Raw genomic sequence first — 26,236 nt, forward strand, 5'->3', positions numbered from 1 at the left:
TATATTTTTTGTTTTAAAAAGACAATAAAATGCGAACAACTTCTAAAGACTTTTTTTTGTTTACATAGCAGGTGGACGTGACGTCACCGCTTGTCGCGGTACTCCAAAAAATAACAATATCAACTCCGCGAGAGTGCCTCCCCTGGGGCTTATTCTAATAAGCTAGTCCCAAATACTTCGTTGGATACATTTTGATGTATTGAATCCCAAAGCAAAAACATGCTACATCTTCTTACTGTGAGTCATGTGAGAGCAATCTAACAGGACTTAGTGTATACTTTTCCCCTTTTGCATTAATAATAACAGCAGCAGTGGCTGAAGAAGAGAGCGCGAGACAACGCGTGCATCTCCGAGCGCAGCGCCAGCGGAGGAATATCTTAGTTGTTATTTATTCTTCGGCTTGTTGTTCATTTTCTTATTTTATGATTAACCCGTGCGCTCACGTGCGAACCTTTCCTACCAGAGAAAGTCACCACAACTTCTTCACACCATCTCGCCCTTGTTTTCAAAAAGGAAATAAAGCCGTTTTTTGGTAAGTATGCACTTCGGTGTTTATCTTTTTTTCTGGGACTTTCACTTTTCCACGATATCGATATGTGTTCCTGCAATGAAACTTAATTTACTGCTTAGCAATATTTTATTTGCAATGCAATGCACATGTATGTGCACCTTCTCTACCCACCGTTTAAGTGACTGACCTGCTGTTTACGATACGTTGAGTTTGTTGTGCCTACTATCGGGTGAATGTTGTTAGCTAAGTTTTGTGAATGTATCTTCTTCAGTAGCCTACTCTCTTTTTTCCGAAAGCGAGTTAGCTAGGTAATACAGTAGCTAGTTCGCCTAATAAGCAACGGACGCGTGTAACAGGCTTACTTTCATGTTTTGAAGAATATGCACTTTAGTGAAACCCCACAAAAATACCAATAGAGAAAAGAAGCAAAATGTTAAATTAGCGTACTGTTTTTGTTACCAACGGAACCCCCTTGTTTTATTTGATAAAACAGAAACAAAACAGAATTGCTCGCGTGGTCAAATATTTTCCATAAACGGATGTTATGTTGGCTACCACGCAGAACGATATATGTCGATTTAAGACTGAATCCGGACGCTACGGCCACTCGTTTCTCGGTTTGCACTAAAAGCCAGCAACAGCAGTCCAGCATGTGTAGTCAACAAGAAGTAAAGAAAGTGAAGTCTAGTTTTTAGATGACGTTATAGTAACACATCTGAAACCTTGCTGGATCTATTGAAAAAGCATTGGTGGTTATGTTTATCTTTTGGGGTTTTTGCGCTTTTCGTCGCTTTTCAAATCAGTTTTGGAATGTTTAAAGACGTCCTTTCATCTCCAGACGCGCACTGCTATGCACAATCCCAGGTTTATAAGAAGCATTTTCTGTCCTTGTTAGTTTAGGTTAACGATATCATAAAGAAAACATTTGCTCTCGATACTGATAACAACACCTTAAAAAAAAAAAAAAATCCAAGGTCATTAAAGTAGATGTTGCTAGTTTGTGTGAGACCAAATTGATTATTGATATGTGATTTAGAATCCGTTTTAATTAAGAAACGTAGCAGATTTTACCAGATGTGCTGTTCAGCGTGGAGTGAGTGTATTTTAAGATATGTATAAAGATAAACAATATACACATTATATTGAGATATGTGTATGTAATCACACGAATGCTTTTTTTAAAAATACAAATATTCTTAACTATAGCTATTTTGAATTATTGTATACTTTTAAATGTCATGTAAATATTACTTTAGCTTTCCAGTTAGTTGTACTAGCATATTGTAGTAGGCTGTATACGCATAACAATGTGTTAAATTAAAAAAAATTGCTTTAAGAAAGGCTTCCTGTAAATGTCCAAGTTTAATTGTATATGGATGACAGTTTTAATTGCTCATTATTGCAGTATAATACAGGACTTAATAGCTTTGTCTGGACCTATCGGCTGTGACTGTGGATGTGTTGTTATACACCTCTGTTTTATTTCAAGGTTAATGTTGGACGTAATGCCAAATAATCTGCAAATTACCTCTTAAATAGAGCTGATGTTTTATTTTATATTTTATGAATTTTGAGAGAACAAATTCTGAAGGTTACAAAAAGCAGTTTTGCAATAGGAATAATAATAAAAAACAATAATGATGGTAATAATAATAATAGTAATAATAATAATAATAATAATAATAATAAAAACAACAAACGTCTTACCGTTGGCCACTGTTGTTGGCGCCCTTTCATCCCAGTTATTAATAAGTCTTTCACATTTATTAATATTCCCTCCGTGCTGAGCTGCAGTGGGTATGGTTATAAACTAAATCATTATGAGGGTCATGAGCACCCTGCGCTGACTGCTACCCTGGCCCTTAATCTGCGATCACTTCTCACCTTAAAATGACCAGGGTCAGATGTCGCCGTGTTACCCAGGTTTCCACACACACACCTGAGCTAATTTGCTTAGGATGCAAGCAGAGATTAGTGGCATTAGTGGGAGTTCGGAGGAGACGTGAGGGCACATTTTAGCCCCCGGTCTGTTTCTCGTATTGTACGGATGTGTTTTGAGGCATTGCCTGCGTTGGCACTGGCGGGCTCGTCCAGGTGCTTGATCGTAAAACCTAAATTAGCCCAGTTCATGTTCCAGGGTTCATGAGCTGCTGCACTTCATGATGCGCTTTTGACAAATGACCACCAGTCCCCGCTGGATACTTTGCTGTTACATTATTTGGCCATTTGCATTGATTTATTCATTTATTTATTTATTTTTTAAAGACTCATTGATTGTGCCTGCATTCAACAGTGTTCTGGTATCATTTCATAGAAAAATTATCAGCGTTCAGAGATAGTTTGTACAGTGTTCACAAGTTTACAAAAAAGATAAGAGCTTGATAGTTTGTTGATTGAATCAAATGCAAGTTCGTAGGTTGTTTTTAAATCCCTGAACCAGAGTAGTGTCCTCACCATTGTTTGTTAGTTTTAAAGAAGAGGAGAACATACCGACAGAGAGTCTAATGAAATTTGTGCTGGAAATGGAAGTCTGTGTCTTTGGTATACGTGAATGAGAAGATTGCATTGATGAGAGTGGGGGGGTGGGGGGGAATAAACGCTTGTGTTTTTGCTTTTTTATTGAAGTTAAACAGCTTTATTGATGTCAGCCTGTTTTTTTACTTTCTCGGTGCAAAATGATGTTCTCCCCTGTTCTTCCCGGCTCATAGCCTCTCTCTCCCTTTTCATCGAGTGAACTCCAGATTCCTTCTGTCTCTCTTATTTTTTTTAAATCTCCTCCCTTTCCCCCTCTCCTTTATTTTCACCACACGCATCGCGCGTTCCACCTCGGAGGTGTTCAGTCTTTTCTTTTTTCTTTTGGCGTGGGTGGGTGGGGGGGGGGGGGGGGGTCGGGTGGTGGGGGGTGGGTGAAGGGGGGGGGGGGGGGAGTAGTTTTAATTTTGTACGTGTACGCATACGTACCGCCTGCCTGCCTGCCTTTTATAATGCACGGGCATCAAGTGCGAATAAACTGCAGCGCCAAGCCTAATAGCAATTAAACTGGAAATGTTTCTGCTTTTATCACTCTGAACTTCCTAGAAATGTTTCCATGACAACCTCCGTGCTAGTTAAAGCAACCAGAGGTGATCAACAGCTTATATATTTTATTTATTTATTGCTCCCCCCCCATCCTTCCCTCCACCCCCACCCCCCTCACCAGCTTCAATGGGATCTGTGTTGACAGTTTTGGCCTTTAATACCACTCTTGTACTATGTGAAAGTGTTTGTTTACCAGATCATAATGCTGTTAGCTGTCAGACTCCGATAGATTGACTTTTAGATAAAAGAATGTGTTACTTACGTTCTGTATGGCTGTCTAGGACTTGCAATTATCCACATCAGCATCAGTTTAATGCTTCTGTGTGTGCTGTATTAAATTGTAAATGTAGAAATTTTGTATGCTTAGCTCTGTATTGCAGTTTATTTTTCTTAACTGTGATGCATTGATATGTATATTTTTTTGGCTCAGAAGGCGTCTTTGGCAAGGTCAGTGGACACAGCGAAAGTAAATGCTGGGGAAAAATGAAAAGAACAGAACGGTTCAGAATTCTGACCGAGCGAAGCAAGCGAGTGTTTTGCTTCACCTCGTTGCTTCGTGGACGGAGTCGTGGGCACCTCAGGCTCACGGCCTTCCGGAAGGCAAATTTAAAGTTTCCCCTGTCGAAATGCTGCTCGTGGGGGCTGGCCTGCTGTGAGCCCCCCACATGTTTGTTATGTTTTAAGTAAAAATCCCAGTAGATGGAGGGCACCGTGGTCTGGACTGGAGTAACAGTTCTCAGAGCAGCGCTGCTTCATTATCTGTGTCACGCACAACTGACGCGGCGGATGTGAGGGTGAAATATTCCGCGTTATGCCACGCTATGCCTGTTTATGAGTCCAGCAGGAATAGCGTGTGCTCCATGGCAGTTGATTTGAAACCGAACATTTTATTGTGAACTTTCAATGAAAGTTTTTTTTTTTTTTTTTGGAGTGCTAAACAGCAAATACCAGCAGTTCAGCTGGCTTTTTCCTGATTCAGTTCGGGAGCGTGCTCTGTAGCGAACACCTTCTTCTGAAACGCAGACAGCCAGCCACCGTTTTTTTTTTTTACGCCGGCTTAGAGTTAATTCAACTCAAACAGAGTTTAGCGTGTCCACCCTGGATGAAAAGCACGATATCAGAGTGAAATATACTCTTATCAGTGTTGATTTTACGCAGTTTTGCTTTATCGGCTGTGCAAGCAAACCGCAGCTTTTCAGATGGCCAGAGGTGTCACTGTTGAGCTACAAGCCCGCTGACTGACAGCCCTCCCTCACGGCCGTTTATGGGCATATAAAAAGCGCTAGCAAACTTAGCATTCATTCGGATCATGGAAAGTGTCTCTACTGTATTAGCTAGGTGTACCACCCGGGCATCAGACTTTTACAAAGCGCTTGTTTGTTTGCCTATGTGTAAATTTCAACGATGACAAAAAGAGGTTTTGCTCTACCCTGCTCGTTGCTCGTACCCTGTCACATCAGAACCCCCGTAGTGCGCCCTACACGTGTGTTTTAAGTCTGTGATGCGTACAGAGCTTAAAGTGACTATTAACCTTTTTAGGTGTGAGATGACAAATATGCGATTAGCATGTTCTAGAACACTCACTTAGAATTTTGAAAAAACATTCCAAAAAAATACCTACTCTTCAAAGAGTTAATGCTCAATTAAATGGTTGGAGCTTTGGAGAAATGAAGCACTCTTAACTTCCAAATTACTCGCCAAGCTACCGGGCGGTCTGACTCACTGCCGCCTGGTAGGGCTTCACCTCGCAACCGTATCAAAGCACACAGCCCTGATCTCTGTAAAATTGTTGTTATTTAATTGGGATTATCCTGTTTATGCCATGAAATGTTATCCTGACATAGTATGAAATTGAGATTAGCACCTGAAAAAAACCCAGTTGTCACTTGATGAAGGGTAATATGCAAAGGAGGGGAGAAAAAAACGGGGAAAATGGTTATAGTGAAAGGATTAGGCTGGAGGTTTAAAATAAAATCACGCATCAGAGATTATGGAAAGTATCATGCTTGCTAGTCACTGCTTGTAGGGAACTCCAGCGCTGTGTAGTCAGTTAACCTCTGAACACGCATTTGAACACCTGTGGTGTGATAATCATCTCACCGCATTCATTCAAATTATATTGTGTCTGGTACAAGTTTAAAATTAAGATTTGCTTTGTGCAGAGAATGTGGCCAGCTAGCTATTTAAACAGCTTTTCCATTCTAGAATGAAGCATTTTCGTTCATTTATTTTAACATGCACAGTCAACTGTTATGTCCAGCTGACGATCTGTAAGGAGCCAATCTTCAGAAGGAGCCATTCTTGGAAATGTGGTGGAGTTCTAGTTTTAACAATGGACGTTCCTAGACATCTGGGTTCTATTTTCCCCTCTGAAACATGACTTGAATACGAACAGGTTCAACCAGAAATCTTTGACTGCAACCACACCTTTTCTTACAGAGAACATGAGATAACATCTCTAGATGGCCACTGATGGAACAGGCATTCATGTTGGCTACTCTTTAACCTTTGCCTTCACTGTGGTTGGGCGGGTTATTTCAAGGCATCTTTAGATCTGCTACTCGAGATATCAAGAAATGGAAAAAGATCTCAGTTAACATGAATTGAGAACATCCATGATCTTGGAAAACAGAACAATAATTGGATGCTCAGACTAGCTTGTGAGGGCATAGAATGTTCCCACTTAAAAACAATTCAGGTGCTGGGAAAGCATGGCTTATGCCTGCATGCATTCAGATACACATTTTTTTGAACAAAGCTTTAGTTGATTCCTTGAATATGGTGGTGTTATTATCATGCTTATATTTTTTATTGCTAGTGTGTAGGTTTATTTTCCATGATTCAGAGTGGCACTTTGTCTTATTTAAGTCTCTGTAGAAGGAGGGTCAGTGTTCTGTGCTGCCACCCCTGACGGACGTGTTATTTGTTGGAAGTGGCAAGGTCACTGTCACTTAGACTGAAATAGCCGGCAGATAGATGTGTACTGTAAACACTGACCCACATCAGCCAGTGCCTCCAGGGCTGCAGATTTGAAGTCATCATTTTTATTTAATTAATTTTGTTTTATTTTTATATATTTTTATTTTTCTACTGTGGATTTGCGCTGCCAGAACTCACCCACTGTCTGACAAGGGTCTTTGGTCCATGATGGCCAAAGACTGATCACACCAAACAGTCTACTGGTGGAATTTGGTACAGAAATTGCTGCTGGATTAAACCAGTAATGCTGTGGTAACACAGGTCAGGCAGCGCGTGTGCACTATCGCAGATTTCCTGCCGTGTGTTCAGTTTGTATTTCAAACAGCTTGTAAGGAACTGCGTGGTGTTACGCTCAAACACACAGTACATGGCACCGCTACCTATTCTGACTGGATTCAGCCACACCTGCTTGCTATATTAAATCAGCGTGATTTTGAGATTCAGGTTGCATACGCAAGCAGATGTGAAAACAGTAAATGTTTGCTTTTCCTTTTGTTCTCGAAGCTAAACTGTGTTGGGGTGGAATCTGTGACTTTTGCTTAAATATTTCATGAATCAGTTTTATTGGATGTGAGCAGACTGAATTCCTCTGTATAAACTGGTAATTCAAATTCAGAGACTGACGCTGACCCTGCAAGTCATCATTATCCTCCACTATAAAGGTGTGTGTGTGTGTGTGTGTGTGTGTGTGTGTGTGTGTGATGTATGTATACATATCAAACCTGGGTCCAGTAGCTAATTCTTTCATAAACTTAAACCTTTTAAGACATTTGTTAAATTTTAGCAGATGTACTGAAAATAATAGTACTGACCAGAACACAATTCTACAATTCTTTCATGTGACTGCACAGTCTTTCTCAAAGCTTGCCTCACTGCAAATTCTCCAGCAGATCTGTAGGTGTATTCTCACGTTTTTTTTTTATTATCTTTTTTTTATTTTTTTACCAGCGCATAAACGGTTAAAGAATTTCAAGTAGGTGTTTGACCCGGGCCTGATATATAGCCTACATATATCAGTGCTGCTGTTGGCCTGTGTAACAAGCGGCCGGTGCACTCCAGTGGCAGCGCTCGAAGGGCTTTCGGTTACTTGAGAAGACCATAGTTCCACATGACAAACCACTCAAATACGAACCCGCGAGAGAGAGAGAAAACCACTTCTCTCCCAAGGCTCGCTACCTGACCCGACCATCATTCTGTTCTACGATGATGACATCTGAGAGTTGTTTTTTTTTTTTCTTCTTCTCTTTTTGTCACGATAAAAGAATTGTAATAATCATATTTAAGGCTCATTGAATTACATCTTTGCTGAGTGCAAAAGGGAAAAAAAGGTAATGACTAGATTTCAAAATGGTGGTGGATGTTTAAAAAGTCTGCTAAATGAATCCATTTAAGACGCGGTCCGAAATCTTTTTCGAAACACATGTTAAAACTAATTGGGCCTGCGTGCGTAGCTTTCAGACCTCAGGAAGAGAAACTACCGTTTCTTTTTTTTTTCCTTTTTCTTTCCGCTTTGTTAATGTTCTTCGTTTTAGCGGTCGAGCACATTTAATGTCCTGTATAATGTATGCACTCACTTCAAAAAAAAAAAAAAGAAAAGTCTTTATGACCTTCGGAGGAGTTTGACGCATTTCCATATTGTGTAGGTAACCGTGGCGTTTCGCTCTCTCTGTCCGTCAGACGGCCTGCTTTCATATGCAAAAACCGAAGGTGATTAACCGTCACCTGAGATTTTCACATTTGATGACCGAGTGTGGATGAAATGGGTGGGGTGGGGGGGCTTTCATTTTTCTACCGTCGGGGTCGTGCGGCGTTTTGTTTCCATGCCGCCGTCCAAGCGCTGAGAAATCACAGGGAAAAGTTAAACGTGTTTTTTTTTGACGCGTAATTGAACGTGTCGTGTGTGGACACAATGGAGTGCTTAGTACATCAACGTTCTGCGTTTCAGATGGACGTACGATCAAGGTTAAATATCCAACTCGGCCGCTCAGAGATGTACTGTATTTTTTTTTTGTTGTAAAATTGCCATTGTTGTCTGACCTTGTGCATGCCATGCATGTGAAGCGGTTTTATTTTAATTATCTTTAATTTTTTTTTTTTTTTTAAGCAACAAAATTTTGACCTTCATTTCAGTGGATGGGTTCAGAGAACGGGAACAATGTTGGGGTGGGGTGGGGGTGGGGGTGGTGGTGGTGGGGGAGTGGTGGCGGTGGAGGTTATTTGTTTCTTAGATGTTACAAAAAAATACATTTGGGGGGGAAAGAAAAGATTTGTGATCATAACGTCTTTTGACAGGCATATTAGGCCTCAGAAGGAGCAGCCAGCTCGGGGGGGAGGCATATGGTGCTACCTTCTGCCGACTGCGCTGGGGAGGGAGCCACAGTGCTCACCGAGGGTCACGCTTCCTCCTCCTGCCCCCCTCTTCTAAATAAAAACAGGGGGACGGGGGGTAAGGGGGGGTGGGGGGGGTGGTCACAGGGGAACGCAGCGAATCGTCTGTCTTTGGAAAAAAACAGGTGGACATTTTGAGGACAAAACAGTTTTTTTTTTTAATGCTGTTATTTTTTGCTTTTTGTTTTTCCTAAATTAGTTTTATTTCATTTTATTTATTTATTTTGGACAGCCCTCAAAGCCTTTTGACAACAGCCCTGAGAACAACTAGATTCATTGTATGGGAACAGCAAAAAAAAAAAAAAAGTAATAAATTACATTATATTTACAAATGTGGTAGCAGACGGTTGTGTTTCAGGTTAAGATTAAATATATGGTCCTTGTTGTATTTAAATGCAAACACATTGTCATTAGGGATCATTAGGAATGCATACATGCGAAAGTGAGCATCTACCTGTTATGCGGTTACAAACGAGCCTTCACATTTTGAACGCCACCCTCATTAGGGTTCTACCTTTTTATGCAAATACGAGCCGAACCTTCGCAGTTCAGCGTCAACCCGAGCGCCTCGCTCCTTCCCCTTAAGCCCCCCGAAATATCATGTCCGGGACCTTTCCTGCCAGAGAGCACTCTCTGCTTTTAACACCGCAATTTAACACTTGATCCTGACAGCACCTCAGACATTACCGTCAACAAAGGGGTGTTTGTCAGCGTTATTTGCTTATTTATTTATTTATTTTGACAGTAATGCCTACATCGCGTATATAATGGCGGCTTGTGGGGCCTTTGCCTGCTGCTTCTGCGGTTTTTTGGGTGATGGAATCAGATGCAATCCAGCGAGAGGACTGAGCAAAATGACACTGAAGCCTGTCATGCAGTGGGGGGACTGATGGGAGTAATTGTGTTGGGAGAAGCTGATGGATGTACTTGTTTTGGGAGGGGCTGATGAGGGAACTGTGTTGGGAGGGGGTGATGAACGTAACTGTGTTGGGAGAAGCTGATGGATGGTACTGTGTTGGGAGGGGTGATGGAACTGGTTGGAAGCTATGGTTATGTGTTGGGGGGTGATGGAGGTAACTGTGTTGGGATGGTCTGATGGGGGTAACTGTGTTGGGAGGAGCTAATGGAGGTAATAATGTGTGTGGGGGGGTGGCTGATGGGGGTAATTATGTAGGGAGGGGGGCCTGATGGGAGTAACTGTGTTGAGAGGGGGTGATGGAGGTAATAGTGTGTGTGTGTGTGGGGGGGGGCTGATGGAGGTAACTGTGTTGAGAGGGTGATGGAGGTAATAGTGTGTGGGGGCTGATGGAGTACTGTTTTGCAGGGAGAGTAATGGACGTCAAGCTTCAGTTGTCATACGGCAACTTTGGAGATAAACAGCCGCGGCATATGGACAGAGAAACACAATGGTTTATTTTTATAATATTTGATGAGTGGTTTTTAATTTAGATTGTCACTACTGGCAACCAGCAGCACAGATGGTGTAGATTTGAGTACCCATCAGAGCCCAAATACCTTGAGGGGGCAGCTGTTGCAGATAAACTTTTTTTTTTTCCTTTTCCCCTTTTTTTCTTTATAATTATTTTTTTCTTCCCCAAAAAAATAGAAAAAAAGAAACACATTTTTCAGGTCAAGAGGAGTCAAACCTGTTACAGCACCTGTTTTCGCATATGTAAATCTGTTGTTTTGTCATTTCATTAAACAGGGGGAGAGCGGGGCGGGGGGGGGTCCCTTGCGGTTGTAAATGTGCCTTGGCTCTCGGCCGACTTGGAACGGAACCCAGCGAAAAAAAGACAACTGTTGTTTCCGCCGAGCAGCCACGGGACACCCCCCCCCCACTCTCACACACTCACACACACACACACACACACCCACCCACCCCACAGCTCCAGCTCCTGGTCTAAACTCCTGTTCCTGGAACAGTGCCCGTGATTTGAAGAGATTTGGGGGGTGGGGTGGGGGGGGGTGTAGGGTTGTACATGCCCAGGATGGGAAGAGGGAGGAGGAGGAGGAGGGGGGGAGAGGGGGGAGGTGTCGGCTGTCGCCCCTCTGGGCGCTAGCCGCGAAAAGCGTGACATGCCCAGGGGCGGGCGAGCGGCAGGCGTGCCCGACACGCACCGGGCACCGTGTCCTCCTCGTCCCCCCGGGCCCTGTGGCACAATCTCCGATCGCGCGTGCCAATTCCCCCTTTCCCCCCCCCCCACACACACACACACACACACACACACACGCTCAGCGCTCCGGCACATACACACACAACTCCCCCCGCGGTCACCCGCTTATCCTCTGAAGGCTGGTGGCACACAAACCACCACCCCCCCCCCCCCCCTTAAAAAAAAAAAAAGAACAAGTGAGATTCTTGAGGTTCTCTGTGTCAGTTGCAGGACTGTCATGAGCAGCATGGTGCACAAAGGCTAATGGATAGGGATGTAAGAACATCAACACTCTTAGTGAACAGAACAGGCCATTTAGCCATCCCGACTCATGGTTTACCTAAAGACTAGAGTGTGCCCCCATATGCTGGGAGCAGCACTGGTGTTTGGGAACTGGCATGGAGAGGACTTCTAGGACCCAGCTTCCTCTTAGAAGTATCCCACAATGCCTAGCTGAAGGATTGTCTTGGCCAACATGGCAGCTGTCTGTATACAGGACATACTGGAGAAGTGTGGCAGAACGTTATGGGCGGTGCATTTGAAGCAGGCCGGTACACAGTCAAAGCACATGTACAGGGCGGTGCTCTCCACGTCAGCCATCCCCACTGTAGCCAATCAGAAGGCGAAGGGCACACATTCACCAGTCACCTGATGTAAACGGTACCCGACGGACCCCTCCCAGTCCCGCTTTATCTACTCGATCGTTTATTTAACCCACCCCGTTCTCTTACAAAAGTCGATAAAAGCGAGGACGGACGGGTTTTTTTTTTCTGTAAAAAGCGAGTAACAGGTCCCCATCGCGGGGGACCGCCGTAGACGCGGCGTCGGACCCGGGTGGGGACCCGCGGCGTGGTAATCTCATCAGCGGCCCGTGTAGACATTCGCCTCCTGTTCAGGTCGTCGCAATTCGAGGCCTCTTCCTCTTTCGGGGGCCGCATTAACCGCCAAACCCCCCACCCCCGCCTCCTCCGAAACGGAAGTTCATTAGAGATATGTCTTTGATGGCAGCCCCCTCTTTCAGGGCCTCAGTTTCAAATACCTTGATGTAAGGCTTAAGAAGCCATTGTGCTGTAAGCCTTCCTTGATGTGACTTATTTAGATCTGCATAGTAAATCAAAGAATGTAAATAAGGAGACAGCAGATGGAAGCCAGAAGATAACACCAGTGGACAATTGTATTTGTATTTTGTTATGATGTTGACAGCGGCTAAAATTCACTAATCTAGTTTCCCCCCTCTTCATCTGCATTTCAAAGAAATCTCATTTAAGCAGCAAGGTTTGGCGGATAAACTTCATTGTGTCCTTTATTGCATTCTTCGCTAATTTATCTGCCTCAGATTTAACGTTGCTTGCTAAGAGCAGCACGCATGTTGCAAAGGGTCTTAAATACTGGAAAAGCGGTAACGTCTAGACTATGAACTGCGGATAATTACACGTCCAGCGATGAATGGAAGGAGTTTGAAGACCATCTTTGTTCGGCCTGAATTACTTAACTGACACAGATAAGCCATTTGCCCCTGTGGAAAATATTGCTCTGACTTTCCATAACACGCTATATAACAGGAGCTTGGTATTTATTTGAAAGATAAATTATTGTATATTTAATCGGACGTGTTGGCATTACGTTCCTTTCATCCTGCACAACCTCTTAGGTTGCCGGGGAAGGTGTTAAATTAGAGATTTGTAAATTGAACAAGTAAGCACAGAGAAACAGTCATTTTCACAGACTTTGTGTTCAGATAAGGGTGCGAGTGTGCTTTATTCATGCAGCACTGAATGGTCTATTAGAAGAAAATTGTATTACCGGTCCAGTTTACATGCTTTATATTGAGTTATTAGTTACACACACTCACAAATAGATTAAGACAGATATGAATTAGCTAGTTTTTGTACATAATGTGTTCTATGCCAAGATTTATTTCCTCTTAATTTGTTGTGATATTTTTTCCCACAAACAACATTGCCATCCTGTGAATTCCGTTTTTCCTGTTCAGAAACTGTGTTAGCAACGTGATACCGCCCAAGGTTGCTAGTTGATTCACTTATATCATATTTGTATGAAATTGGGAGGAAAGATAAAGGTGTTTGCCAGTTCAAGCATAAACAGTTCAACTTTTGGAAAATCATAAGCGGTAATTCAGTGCTGGCAATAATTATCAAATTTCTGTAAGAATCAGTTTATAGTAAAGGGTGTTTAGATGTCAAGTGTGTAGTTTTGGCGTGTTCTCTACTGGCATGTCAGAGAAACTGGCAAGTAGTCATAAATCAGACGCCATCAAATTGGACATATCAGTGGAAGGCTTGATTGTTATTTATTTTTATATTGTTTGTGGTATTGACTTATCCGTGAGACGTTCCATTGTCTTCGTTATCAGAAAGGGATTGGCCGTGCCTTATTCCGTATGCCTTTTGTAAATGTTGCGGCTCAGACGAACACTTCCGTGAATTCAAACGTTGGGAATAATTGCACTTGGCAGTTTTTTGTTTGCAGTGGAGCTGTGCAGGCTGGAGGCTTTTGTACAGTTCACAGAGCACATTCCGCACAATCCAGCAGTTGTCAGTTGCCTTTAGGGGTCATTTGAATTCTGGAAAAAAAAAACCCCATCTCTCAGAAATATCCAGCGCACTTGTGTTCCTTTGTATCATAGATTCGGCTCCGAACCCGTTCCATGAAGGGCAGTCAAATGTTGCAAGATGGCAGACGTAGGGAGATTAGCATTTACAGCGCTGCCCGCACGCCCGAGCCTTTAGTAAATTCAGATCCAGTTAGCCGCGTTCCCGCGGAGAGAGAATATTGTGCATGAGCGAATGCACAGGGCTGTTTTATTTATTTCCATAGGGAGTGATTTTCCAGAGCTATTAATGGTGAATTAATAAGCGGTTAAACAGTTTCACTTGGCACAAATACATAAGCATAAATTGACTGTTGGAAATGTTTATAGTGTTGCCGGTTGTTTAGCCTGCCCTCTGGAGTCATTATTTTCATATCCTTTTTTTTGCGATAATAAATATGAAGTTTGCAACCAACCGCTAATTTTTCTCTAATCCGTTTAAGCCTTCTGGTGCCAAACGTGCTAATAACCAATGTAGCATGAAGTCCTCGGTGTCCTGAGAAACCAGAAGTATCTTTTTCATCTTGAGGTGTTTGTGAATTAAGATCACACCTGTCTGCAAATTCGGATTTATTAGAGGGAAGCGGTTCTCCAATGGCCTGCATCAGTTTTTTCAGTTCACTTTACAGGAGGTTCCTTCCCACCCCACCAAAGTGCTCACAGTTTTAATTTCTCTTCATTTTTACAGTACAACAACTTAGCACTGCATTTAGTCGCTGTTCACTTTAATGCTCTGCAGAAGGTTAGTCTTGCAGTTGTTTTGTTTTGCAACAGTTTTGCAGTTGCAGTTAATGGGGATAGTTCATATAAAGGGATATGTTCTATAAAGCAATCGCAGAAGGTAAAACTGCACAACCTGATGGAAACTGCACTGTTGTAGTTCACTCCGTGGGCCAGTAGGAGGCAATGGAGAGTGTAGGAGGCAGTATTGTTTTCAGATGGCAGAATGCTCAGCAGTTCATTCATAGGCACATTTTCCCTCACTGACAGTGATTAAGACCAACTTTGTGGTTATAAGAACAATTGAAAGATCAGTGGGTCTGAAGTATGGTTTCACTCATGAACCTAAACTGCTTAATTTGACGTTTTTAAATTCTGACGTTGTTTCGCAGTTCTAGAAATGCAGTGCTCGGCCTTGCTGTTCATCAGTACACACAGAACGAGTCGAGTCTGTTCATTAAGTCTCAGACGCTCTCTGCCAAATATATTTGCGCCCTTGGCCTAATTTTCCCCGAGGACGGTGTTAAAAACCAGCTTTGAGAAGTTAGTTTGTCCAGAATGCGATGTCGCTTCCTTCACGATTGTCCCCTAAGCCCCAACAGATCCTCGGAATAATGAGAGGGAGGAATGACATTTCCAAAGCAACACCTTCAGTCCTAATCTCTGATCACTAATCCACGCTTCCCTCAGTGTTTATTTGTATGCATTATATGTCTGTAATGGTGCGGTGTATTTATAAAAAAAAAGAAAAAAAATCAGTTTAATTAGGTATTAGGATGAAAGACGGAAGAGTATTACAGTTTTGAATTGCATCTGGGCCTTTTCTGTACCGAACACGGCCTGCTGAACCTGTTAGTCATTTTTATGATTCAGTGGTTGGTGGAAAAAAACTGAAAAACGCACAGACACGGACACGCGCACACACACACACACACACACTCGTCAGTAACTTATGGGCCAGAAAGCTGTTAAAGCTCATCTCAGTGTAAATGTTAGCTAGTTTGAAAGTGGTAATTACAAGTGGTGAAGCTCATGTCTGGAAGTAGGCAAACTGCAGGTAAAGCATTTTGATTGGCCCACAGCTAGGCTATTTCTAGAATGTATGTTTATAAAAGCAATGCTTGCTTTTTGTCGTCTTTGCCCGATGTGGTGTAGGTGCTATATCTCCTCTGCTGTTTGGGGAAGTGGAGCTTCTGTGTCTGTCTATGAAAATGCTGAAAAAACGTGGCTTTTTTTTCCTTTTTGGAACTGTTACCTCAATATATATGATATATAGCAGTTATATAAATCCAGTTAACTGTCAGTTGACTTTGAATTCCACCCTAGACTTAGAAATCTGTTATGTCTGTTAGCTAGGTTGCTAGGTAGCCTATATTGAATAGAAATTTGATAGCAGGATAAGTTTTAGAATTCTAAAATCCAGCTCTTATCTAAGATCCTCTTTATTTGGTGATTGCAAGGTTGCAATCTGCGTAGGCTTGAGATTTGTTTTGTTCAGAAAAATGAAAACTGGTTATATTTTTGGTTATATTCACTATTTTCTAGAATGTCTTTTCACAGTGATGTCAGAATGTTATTAGGCAGCATGCTATGCAGATGCAAGTATATATAGCACAGCTGTCAGCCAGTCATAATTGAATATAGGCCATGTGTGTGTGTGTGTGTGTGTGTTTATCACCTATAAAACAATGTGCATATTTTTTCTGTCATTGTCAGTTGTTTCCCGAACCCCCAGGAACCTCTCCACACAGCCATGTGTGAGCGCAGATTAGCCTTCGCAGGGCACTGGCAGTAGCTTTTCTTATTTTTAAAAGCAATTAAATGCAGGAAGGAGGCTTCTGGTCCTTAAATGACTGGTTTATAACGCAGTTAATTAAAGCGTCTGTCATCAGTCTGTCCAATGAAACCCTTCCGCGCGTACCTACCGGATGATCAGACGCACAACATTTTAGACGATGGCAACTTCGGAGCAGATTAGCCCAGAAATACACGGCCAGCTTGATTCCACTTCTAAAGCAGGTACACGTGCGTTCATCTTGGCTCCAGAACAGCATTTAATTACCAGCTAAAAGAGGAGAAACTAATTCTTGTACTCATTCATTGATGTTCTGGGGAGCTCAGTTTCCTATTTGCATGGGAGGGATGAGGATACAGTTCATTTAATTTTATGGTAATTTCACAGTAAAGGCGGTATATTATAACCTGTTTGTTGTCTGTATCCCTGCAGTCTGTTTGTCCGTTTTACATTAGTAATGCCACGGTGTTTGTATTTATTTATGCACATAGTTATTAATTCCCCCCCCACCAGAATATTCAGTGTACTGGCCCTTGATGACTAGGGATTGTAGTTAGTCAGGGATGCTGCGATTTTGGGCTCCATGAAAAGACCTCACATTGGACCCCACCACAGTTGAATGAAGTTATACATGATTCTACTGTATTTCTTTTGTGCCCCCCCCCCCCCCCACCCCCTTGCCCCGGCTTTGGTCCCCTAGAATTATTGCCGTTTTTCTCCCCACCTACGACGCTGCTGCAGTCAGTTGTTTCCATTTCAGGTGACCTATCTGTACTGTCGCTGCATTTACCTGTATTTTTTCCAGTCTGAAAGGATACATTACTGGAACATGCAGAACCTTCTGGGAAAAAAATAGAAGGTTTTTATTTTGTTTATGATAAAAAAATTTTTATGAAGACTGTTCAGTCTGTCAGAGGAAGAAAACGGGAGGTGAATTAACAGGATAAGCCAAATGATGTTTTTCCTCCGCTATTGACTGTAATCATTGTAAACAGTACTTTTTTTAGGCACTTTGGCTAAAAGCATCTGCCAAAGGACTAAATTGTAAATTGTAAACATTTTCAGCTGAATGTTCGTTTACTTTGTATTCTTAATATCTCTCTTGCTTGATTCTTTTTTTGTTACAGATTATCAGCATTCCGGGCACTTCCTGCTTCCAGGCGGACATTCCTTCCAAAAATTCCCACTAATAGAGTAAGTGTAAAATTTAACAGTGTCAAAAATTAGCACTGAATATACAAACCTCTTTCTTCATAGATGAACAGGGGAAAAACACCTGGCGCAAAATGGCACTTGCCATATAGGTCACATATTAAGCATTTCAGCTACTTCCCATATTTTTTGCCAACTTTTCAGTCATATTAGGGTTATAAACTTTACTTGTGGGCTTCTCTGTAGTTTGTTTTAGTTTTTTTATAACCCTGTCACATGTCTCTGGGCCATCAAAGCTTTAGTTCATATCAAGTGTCGCAAAGCTCCACATCGCAAGCCGTAATAGAATTTTCTTCAGCTGTAAGGGCAATCAGTTTCTTGGTTTTACCAGTAACACACGATACCTTTTCAATCAGCCGTAGGCAATTGGTGGCTTAAAAGTACTACTGGACTGTGTTTTGATAAAATGGTTACACATCAGCTGGGAAAACACAATATTCTTCTTCCAGTGGGTGCGTGGGTCCGGAGGTGAGATGATATTTGATTCATATATTTACTGGATGCGTAAGTGTAAGCGGTTGCTGTGAGCTGCTCTTAATGTGGGGCAGTAATCTAGCTGGCCAGACAGTACCACACCCAGGAAGTTTTTTTTTTTTTTTTTTACCTATGCACATATAGCTCTGAGAGATAGGTTTGTGTTCTATGTGAAATCATAATCTTACTTAAAGTGATAAATGCTTTGTGCTACATGCAGATATTCTGTATTGGTCCTAATATTTCTTGTTGTAAATGATAAAAGCTGGTGTAACATATTTCATGTGATGGATTTGTTTAGTCATACGCTTTAAACATGTTTCAACCATATGCTGTTGGGAAAACTTTGAATCACAAAACGCGCTGAGGAATGCGCCCGTCAACAAAAACCTGTTTCCTTTGATTTGTCAAGCTTGCAGTGTCCTGCTAGTAATACTCCTGTGGATTCAGAGGTCAAAGGGCAGAGGTCAAATGTCACAAGGACTGACCTCAGTCTAGTGTGAGAGCCCAAAGATCGAGGGGCCTCTTCTCCTGCTGTTTACAGCCCGCTTAAACTTAACTTTGGACCAATCAGTGTGCCGCCAGGACAGTCCACAGTCAAACCAACCAATCACGATGCAGCCGATTGACCTCTCATTCACAGAGGCACGGGAGGTCACAGGTTTTGTTTAGCTGATCCATAGGTCTGTTTATCAGATGTATATAATGCGGATATCTGAAGCCACTGATAGAAACTCTACTGACAGGACCTCACAAGATTTCTCAAGTGCTCTGTGGGGGAGAGGCGTGACTAGAACTGAAGTCATGCTCATTGACCGCTTGCAGTGTGGGAGCAAACAGGAAATTCAATAATGAGAAAATTAGTATATAGTCAATGTATAAATCTATACCTGCTTGAGTGAGCTAATTACACATGGTGCGTGCTTAAACATTGGTGTTTTTTGTGAATGGACCAGCCGGTGTTGCACAGTCTTTAGGTTTGTCTAAAAATTTACCAGATTCAAAAACAGTCAGTTTCAGAATCACTCCGCAAGCTGTTGTCTTAATTTCCCTAGCTCATGTGCTGGTTGTGGAAAATCGTGTGATATTGTAATTCCCTTCAGTCTTCCAACAAGTATGTGTTATGAGATTTTTTTTGTTTTGTTCTCTAAGTGCAGCTCAGGCTGTGGTTTAGAGTGTAAAATGTGAAGTGGGACCAAAGAAGGAGTGAATGAATTGAGATTTAACCCTAATGCTCCGAGCTCAGGGATTCTCTGAAAAGTGCTGTTTTTCAAAATGAGCGTTTTTTCTTGTTTCTGTCAGCTGTCCACCTCTTTAACTGCGGGTGAACCCACGTCACAGGCAGCAAAGTAGGCCCCAGCCCAGTGGTAACCAACACTGTTCCCGCTGATCTACCGTCCTGTAGGTTTTCACACCAACCCTAACAAAGCACACCTCAGTCAACAGCTAAAGACCTGCATTGAGCTGCTAATTAGTACAGTCAGGTGTGCTAAATTAGGGTTGAAATGAGAACCTACAGGAATGGTAGATCTCCGGGAACAGGGTTGGTTACCACTGCTCCAGCCTGACAGCCCCTCCCCCCCGAGGAAATTCATGTTCGATGAGGGGCATTAATTCCGAGCTTCTCCTCACTGTTGTCTCCGCAGGATGAGCTATGGAATTGCAGTTGCCGTAGCAGCAGGCAGAACACACACGCGCTGCACGCACTCTTAAAGTCTTGTCAACGTGGTGAGTACCTGGTCTATGAATAGACTTCCTGCATGTTTTACTTTCTCTTTTTTTCCCCTTTTTTAAATCCTGCTGCATGTTATTGTCACGCTTAAGGATTACTCAAAGGAGAGAGAGACTTGAGACGCGCGCGTGCACACGCACACACGCACACACACACACACGCACTCACACCACGAGAAGTTTATCACAGCTAGCTGGCCTTGCAGGGTTGGCATGCGGCCATGGAGATGGTCTGAACTGAAGCCAGCCAGTAGCTGTCCTGTTTTAGAGATGGGGAAGTCTGATAAATGGTTTGATCAACATCTTAAATGAAATATTATCCTTTTTCATCTAAAGGTGTTAAAAGACTAAATCAAAACCCTGATGTTTTACAAGGTTTGAGGTGACTGTCATTGGGATAATGAGTAGATTGCATTGATCTACCAGAAGACTTTAAGCTATGTTATGTACACTCTGCACCCAACAGTAGTCTAGAAATTCTTTTAGTTCAAGTTGAAATGTACGCACTGCTACGTCAGTCTTTTACAAATTCAGTTCTTTAAACGTAGGCCCTGTTCTCACATTTCATAAAACTGGGGGTGGGGGGGGAATACAAAAAATAAAATGAAATAAAGGAGATTGGTGCTTAATCACTGGCAGGTACTGCGAGGAGAGACGACGCCGTCAGATCACAGATCGGAGGGAGGGAGGGAGCGAGAGAGAGAGAGAGAGAGAGGGTTGTGCGCTAACGCTCGCTAGATTTCCGCTTGTCACCGGTTGCTCGGATTCGTCCTCCGAGACCCGCGCGATATCGCTAGCGTTTTGTCACCGAGGCAAAAGAAGAACATTAAGAATCAGAGCAGGGGAAATATGAAGTGTGGATTATCGCACTGTCAGGCCCCGTTAGGGCTAATGTGGCCAGACGCCGGATCCCACGCCAGCGCGGCGTCGAACGCGTCGTAAGACGATAAAGCGCAGTAACGATGAGGAAATTAAATACATCCGGCCGCGGAGGGAATTGTCTCTCGTCAGCATTAAATGATAAGCTTTTGAGGGACTTGTGTCACTTTTTCTGTGCCTGTAATGACCCCCTAGGCTACAAACAAAAAAAGCTATTTTTATTTTCTTGGCGATGAAAATTCTTATTGTAGAAGCGTTAAGTCGGGCGCTCGCACAACGCTGGAAACCCCGGCAGATCAAAGACCGGAGTTCTTCAGGAGCCGTTGAAAGGCAAACAGAACCTGTTAGCACTACCAGACAGGTTTGATTGTTTGTTGTTGACTGTTTTTTTTTTTTTTCTTTTTCTTTTCTTTTTTTGAGGTTTGCTTTGCATACCCTTTCAAGTGTTTTTCCCTTGTCAGCCTTTGGCATAAAGATGACAGACGTTATTCCCGGCCTGGAGGGAAACAGCATCTAAAACCCGCCCCGGGAACGTGTCAGTGCAAAGGTGGCAGCCCCAGAAAGCTCCCTTCCTTCCTAATCTACGAGATCTCTCCGCGAAGTCGTCTGAAATGTAGGCTGTGGTTAGATGACAAGACTTTAAAAAAGCCCCCTAAATGCTTGTCACACGTTACAAATGAAATATAAAAAGGTTCCGTAATAGGATGAGAGGCACAGGTGTCCGCTTGCGATAACTCTAGTAGATAAAGGTGGAAGACGCTGGTATCTGTGGAATACTCCCTGGGTGCAGGATTGCCAACTCTGACTTGGCGTGAGACGCACACTTTCAGGCTCTGCCTCTTGCTACCCAAGCTACCCAAATAAAAAGACCGCAACTAAAAAAAGAAATTAAAAAAATGCAGCTCCCTGATTAAACATAGTATGTATTAGCTTGCAGGACGAAGTGAGAGAGGTTCATGAACATTACAGAGAGATTGTCGATTGGCTACCTACCTTCGGCAGTTGTCACTTCTGTTGCGATGTCAGTCACCCCCTTCCCCCCCGGTCTGTGATCTCAACCGGCCCCCCAACACACACACACACCCCCATACGAAATGAAATGTCACTTCAGCCAGCTGGCCAAAGTTGGCGACCCTGCCGAGAAAGAATGACACGTTGGTCCTGGGTGTGCAGCTTGTGATTAGCCAGTGTGCCAGAGTCTTGATTTAATCAGATCTTGACCACAGACAGAGCAGTTTCACATGCTGTAACTGTGGCAAACTCATTTATTTAGTTGACTAATGCACCATATTCGGAGTGCTTGCCTGCGGTTCAGCATAGCTGAGTCTGCCCTTAAGATATGGCCTTGCGCCCAAAATAGTATCCAGTTCCAGGATTCTCACAATTAAATGCAAATTTGCATTAAAAACTTACTTTCTCTGACGAATGGCAATTTGGCAAGTTCAGCGATTGCCGCAATTAACTCGCTGCGCTGTGTTTGTCAAGACGAAAAATAAATAAAAATTAGCACTTGCTTTTGTTTGAGCAAGCCGAAAACAGGACGCGTTGCGAGAACCCAGGCTGTAAACATGTTTCGTCCACAGCTGTTTACAGTAAAGGCAGCGTCCTCCTCTGTACGTGTCCTCAAGCTTTGTCATTCAACGTGACTCTCGCCGTGGAAACCGGCCCGAGTTTTTTAAAATTATTTATTTTTGCTGCTTTTGCGGACAAGTCCGTGTACAAACACGACCTCTTCAGTCAGGTAAACGGGAAAAGCGTTTTCTGTGCTTGTACTCGTGGTGTTTTAGTGACTTTAAACCAGAGTCCTCAACTTGGGTTTGAGGTAATATTGGCCTGACTAAAGCAGCGGGGGCTGAGGGGTGGGTGATGGGGGTGGTCTGTTTGGATCAGTATTCCGCTCCCCCACCTTGCCTTTGAGGTCCGGACATTCGGTTAAACTCCAAGGGTCTGAAACGAGGGGTGCGGAGGCTTGGCCGTCGGCCGGAAACCGATATCCCAAGAGCCCCTTCTTCACAAGACGCGTGCGGAGACCGGATTCCTCTCGTTTCCACCTAAAAGAGATTCATTTATTAGTTTTTAATTTAGCGAGTATCCCAGTTAAATCTGCAGAGAGGAACTCTTCAGTGTATCAGCCCTCTAATCAGAAAGATAAGAAGCAATTGGTCAAACTTCAGACTTTAAATATACATTCGCGAAATCCGTAGCAATTTTAGCTTTTTTTAAAATATTATGAAGTCCAGATGGATGGATTTGCTGAGTTTTATTTTTTGGAAGCCGGGGTGGGAATTTAATTTCTCGTTACACCACAGACCGTTATTTTTGAACTCAGAAGGGTTCTTCCTGAGATCGCACCACCCAAGTCAGAGCCGGTTAACTCCCAGGGTTTTTGCCGCTGGACTTCAGGAAGAGTTGGGAATGACGGAATTCAAAGAGACTGGCATTCTCCATTTTGTACACCTTTGTCTACTTGATTGGGTTTTTTGGAGGGAAGGTGGATGGCGAGAGATCTCCGCTTAATCTTTATCTGCCATTAACCCCGGAGCAGTCGTGTGTGCCTGGGACCGGGTCATTGGTCAATCCCCTTTCATATCCCTTCAGAATATTTTAAACTTAAGCCTTTTTAACAGAAAGTCTTAGTCATCAAAGGTTCACTTTCCCTCCTCAGCCTGCCCATCCATACTCACTGTATTGCAGTTTGAAGTTTTTTTTCTTTTCTTCCATTTCTTGGAACACCAGCAGGTTTCCATTTTAAAAATCACACTTGCGGTTTTTTGGGCCAATGGCGCGATTCGAGCCGTGCGCCGACGGGGAAGCGGATTGGTTACTTGTTTGTTTGTTTTCTTGCTATTGCAGATGGTTCTGTGGAGGTTTTCCTGGAGGCACTGATTGGCGTTTTGTCTCCGTGCCAACGCAAGGAGAGATTTTATGTGCGGAATGCTTTGAAGCAGGGATTCACACTGAGGGCAGATCTGCTTCGGGATTTAATGCTCGACTCTGCTCTTAATTATTTTATCATCCCCAGTCACTTATTTCATACAAGGTTATTTGAGCCATAACTGCAGACTGCGCGTGTGTCCTTGAAACAGTTCTGTCGGTCCATTGCAGCACTGGTGTTTACAGTTGTTTTGAAAATTAAGTGTAATTTGTTGGAACCAAAGCCAGCGAACGCAGCGACCCTCCAGGACCAAAAGTTAAAAGTTGGCCTGACCGTTCCCTTGTTTTTGCAGTTATCGGATTTAGGCAGCAAGTTCTTTTTCTCGCGCAGGCCATCAGAGCAACCCACTATTTCATCCTTCGGGTTATAAGCGGGCCTTGTTTTAATGTCCTCGTGACCGGGAGGTTTGGGTGGGGGTGGGGGGCTGGTATACATCGCCTGTGTCGTAACGACGACAACAAAAACACCTCCCCCAACTGGAAGGGGAGAGAGACGAGGAATATAAAGACAGGGGCCAGTTTGTATAGGATTAACAATCACCATGGGTCTGGTTTTACAATAGGGGAATCTCTGCTTCTCATCTCTCTCCGGGAGAAGGAAGCGGACTCAATAAGACTATCGATCCGGAGAGACGCTATGCTAATTTACCACATCAATGGCCTCGGGGGGAAGCTTCTCGTTCCAGCGGACCGGCCTGACGTGAAGTTTTCTCCCAGCCCTCCCGCGCTCAGGAAAGGCACATTCAAACAGACCAAATTCAGGTGTCCCCGTTCTGGTTATTCTAGAACTTTCCGTTTGTATTCTGTGAGCTGTATTATGTCGACCCTGATAAGGGCAATGTCCATGGTAACCAACATTACAGCTGCAAGATATTTACACGGTAAAGTCCAATACAGCAACATAATGGAGCCTGATACATGCTTTTATAAACTTAAGGAGGAAATAACCATATCGGTCTCTGTTATGTAGCTGCGTTGGGCTTTACCACATAAGCATCCTGCAATTGTAATGTCAGTTACCGTGGAATTGCCCATAAGGTGATTGAAATGTTATTTCCAGATGAGATTCTCCCTCAAAGAATATTTTGCCGCTCTCCCACACACTTAGTGAGAAGACAGCGGATTGGCCCGTGGCTCAAAGTGAAAGGCTGTGTTTTATCTTTAACCTCCCCTCGCTTTGCAACCAAAACATGTTGGAAAATAATGCAGTTTTCAGCATTCAACTTGACTCGAGGCATTTGTGAACCAAACTCTTTCAGGATATCAGTTAATCAGTCAATCGACCAAACGGTCAATCGTTATTTTTGTGTTGGCGCCAGTGAAATTAAGAAAAAAAACTGAAAACAAAACAAATAAGCAAAGTGGTATGTTTTCCCGTGACCCCTTAAACGGCAGTTAAACTGAAGTTGTGGGAAATGTAGGGGTGCAGAAAGGAATGGCCCAATGAACACAAACCTGTTGGAGGCCAGTGCTTTTAAGGGTGACTCGGGTCCAGTGGCGGTCTATTCAGGGATCTGAGGGGATTCCTGAATTCGGGAATACAAGCTCTGGAGGATCTTCAGGCTTTAGAGTCCGCCGGAGGGACCGTTCCTCTGCTGCCTTCCTGGTGTGGGGGGTGGGGCGGGACCTCATCCCTCCAAAATCCAGGACTTTGGGCAGGACGGTAGCATGAAGCATGGGGGTGAGAAGTGTAGGATCAGGGGCACCTTATATGGGATAATTTATCAGGTTAAGTATTTCTGAATTTCAGATGGAGGCTGTGAAGGCTGTTATAATGTTCAGCCGTTCCACTCGAAGTACGACAGCGGGATCACGTTGTGTTGTCTCAACCTTGTGGGATTTATAATTGTTCTTTCAAAGCATTTTCCCTCAGTTTCTAAAATGCGTGCCGTTGCTGACTTCGGTACATGTGTGTGTGGGTGTGTTTGTGTGTGCATGTGTGTGTGTGTGAGTGAGAGTATGTGTTTGTGTGTGTGTGTGTGTGTGTGTGTGTGCATGCATATGTGCGTGTGTGTGCGCGTGCATGTGTGCTTGCTCACAGGTGTGTCACCACTGGATTCGGTCAGGGTTGCCATGCCTACAGCATAAGAGAGCACACATCTTGCTCATAATTGAAGCGGACCCCTGTTATTAGCAAGGGTAAAATGGGTATGATTGTACCTGACGGAGGGGGCAGAAGCGGAATTTACTGTAGAAAGTGTGATTGACAATAAGCTGTTTTATCAAAGGGGATACAGAGATCAAAACCTTAGTTCCTGCTCAGTGGCTGTCAGCCCCAATTTACGCAGTAGGCGATGACTGAATGGTTGTATCTTGCTGTTATCATTGACACGTTCCTCTTTATATTCAACAGTGTCTTTTTTTATTTTTTAACGCAGGCTATATGTCATCCCGATGACACTGAGCGTTGTCGACGAACAGAGAGTGAAACGTCACGACCTCTCCGTTTCTGAGGTTATTGATTTAGTTCGACTGCTACAGTCGTTCGGCTTTTTTTTGCCGGGGTCCAGGTGAAGGGCGACGCCGCCGATTCTGCGGTGTGGCGTTAGAAACGCGGCGGTTCAGTCCCGCGCGGCGGTGTCGCGCGTTAATCCCGTCACGCCGCTTCCGCGAATTTAACGCGTTATTAGCCGCCGTTTATATTTAGGGAGGAACATTGATTTCAGAATCAGGCGTGGCTTTTTGGCTCCCCCCCCCCCCCTTTGAAGCGACTGAGTCTAAAGGATTTTGGCTTCCCGGTGAGTTATGAGACTGATAGATTACTGGAATAA

At 43.4% G+C, this 26,236-nt stretch overlaps 1 protein-coding gene across 4 annotated transcripts in view; it reads left to right on the forward strand.

The window, feature by feature from the left end:
- Positions 1 to 246: 246 nt before the first annotated feature.
- The window catches only part of foxp2 (forkhead box P2), a 146,208-nt gene continuing 120,218 nt past the window's right edge, over positions 247 to 26,236 (forward strand). For 2 of the 4 annotated variants that reach the window (XM_064344831.1, XM_064344832.1), the window contains exons 1-3: positions 247 to 532; positions 17,363 to 17,429; positions 19,568 to 19,649. The gene's annotated coding sequence lies outside the window, so the exon portion shown is untranslated. The remainder of the gene's footprint in view (positions 533 to 17,362; positions 17,430 to 19,567; positions 19,650 to 26,236) is intronic. The other 2 variants (XM_064344833.1, XM_064344834.1) reach the window with 2 other exon arrangements.

The sequence above is a fragment of the Anguilla rostrata genome, chromosome 7 (genome assembly GCF_018555375.3).
Source record: "Anguilla rostrata isolate EN2019 chromosome 7, ASM1855537v3, whole genome shotgun sequence".
Lineage (NCBI taxonomy): Eukaryota > Metazoa > Chordata > Actinopteri > Anguilliformes > Anguillidae > Anguilla > Anguilla rostrata.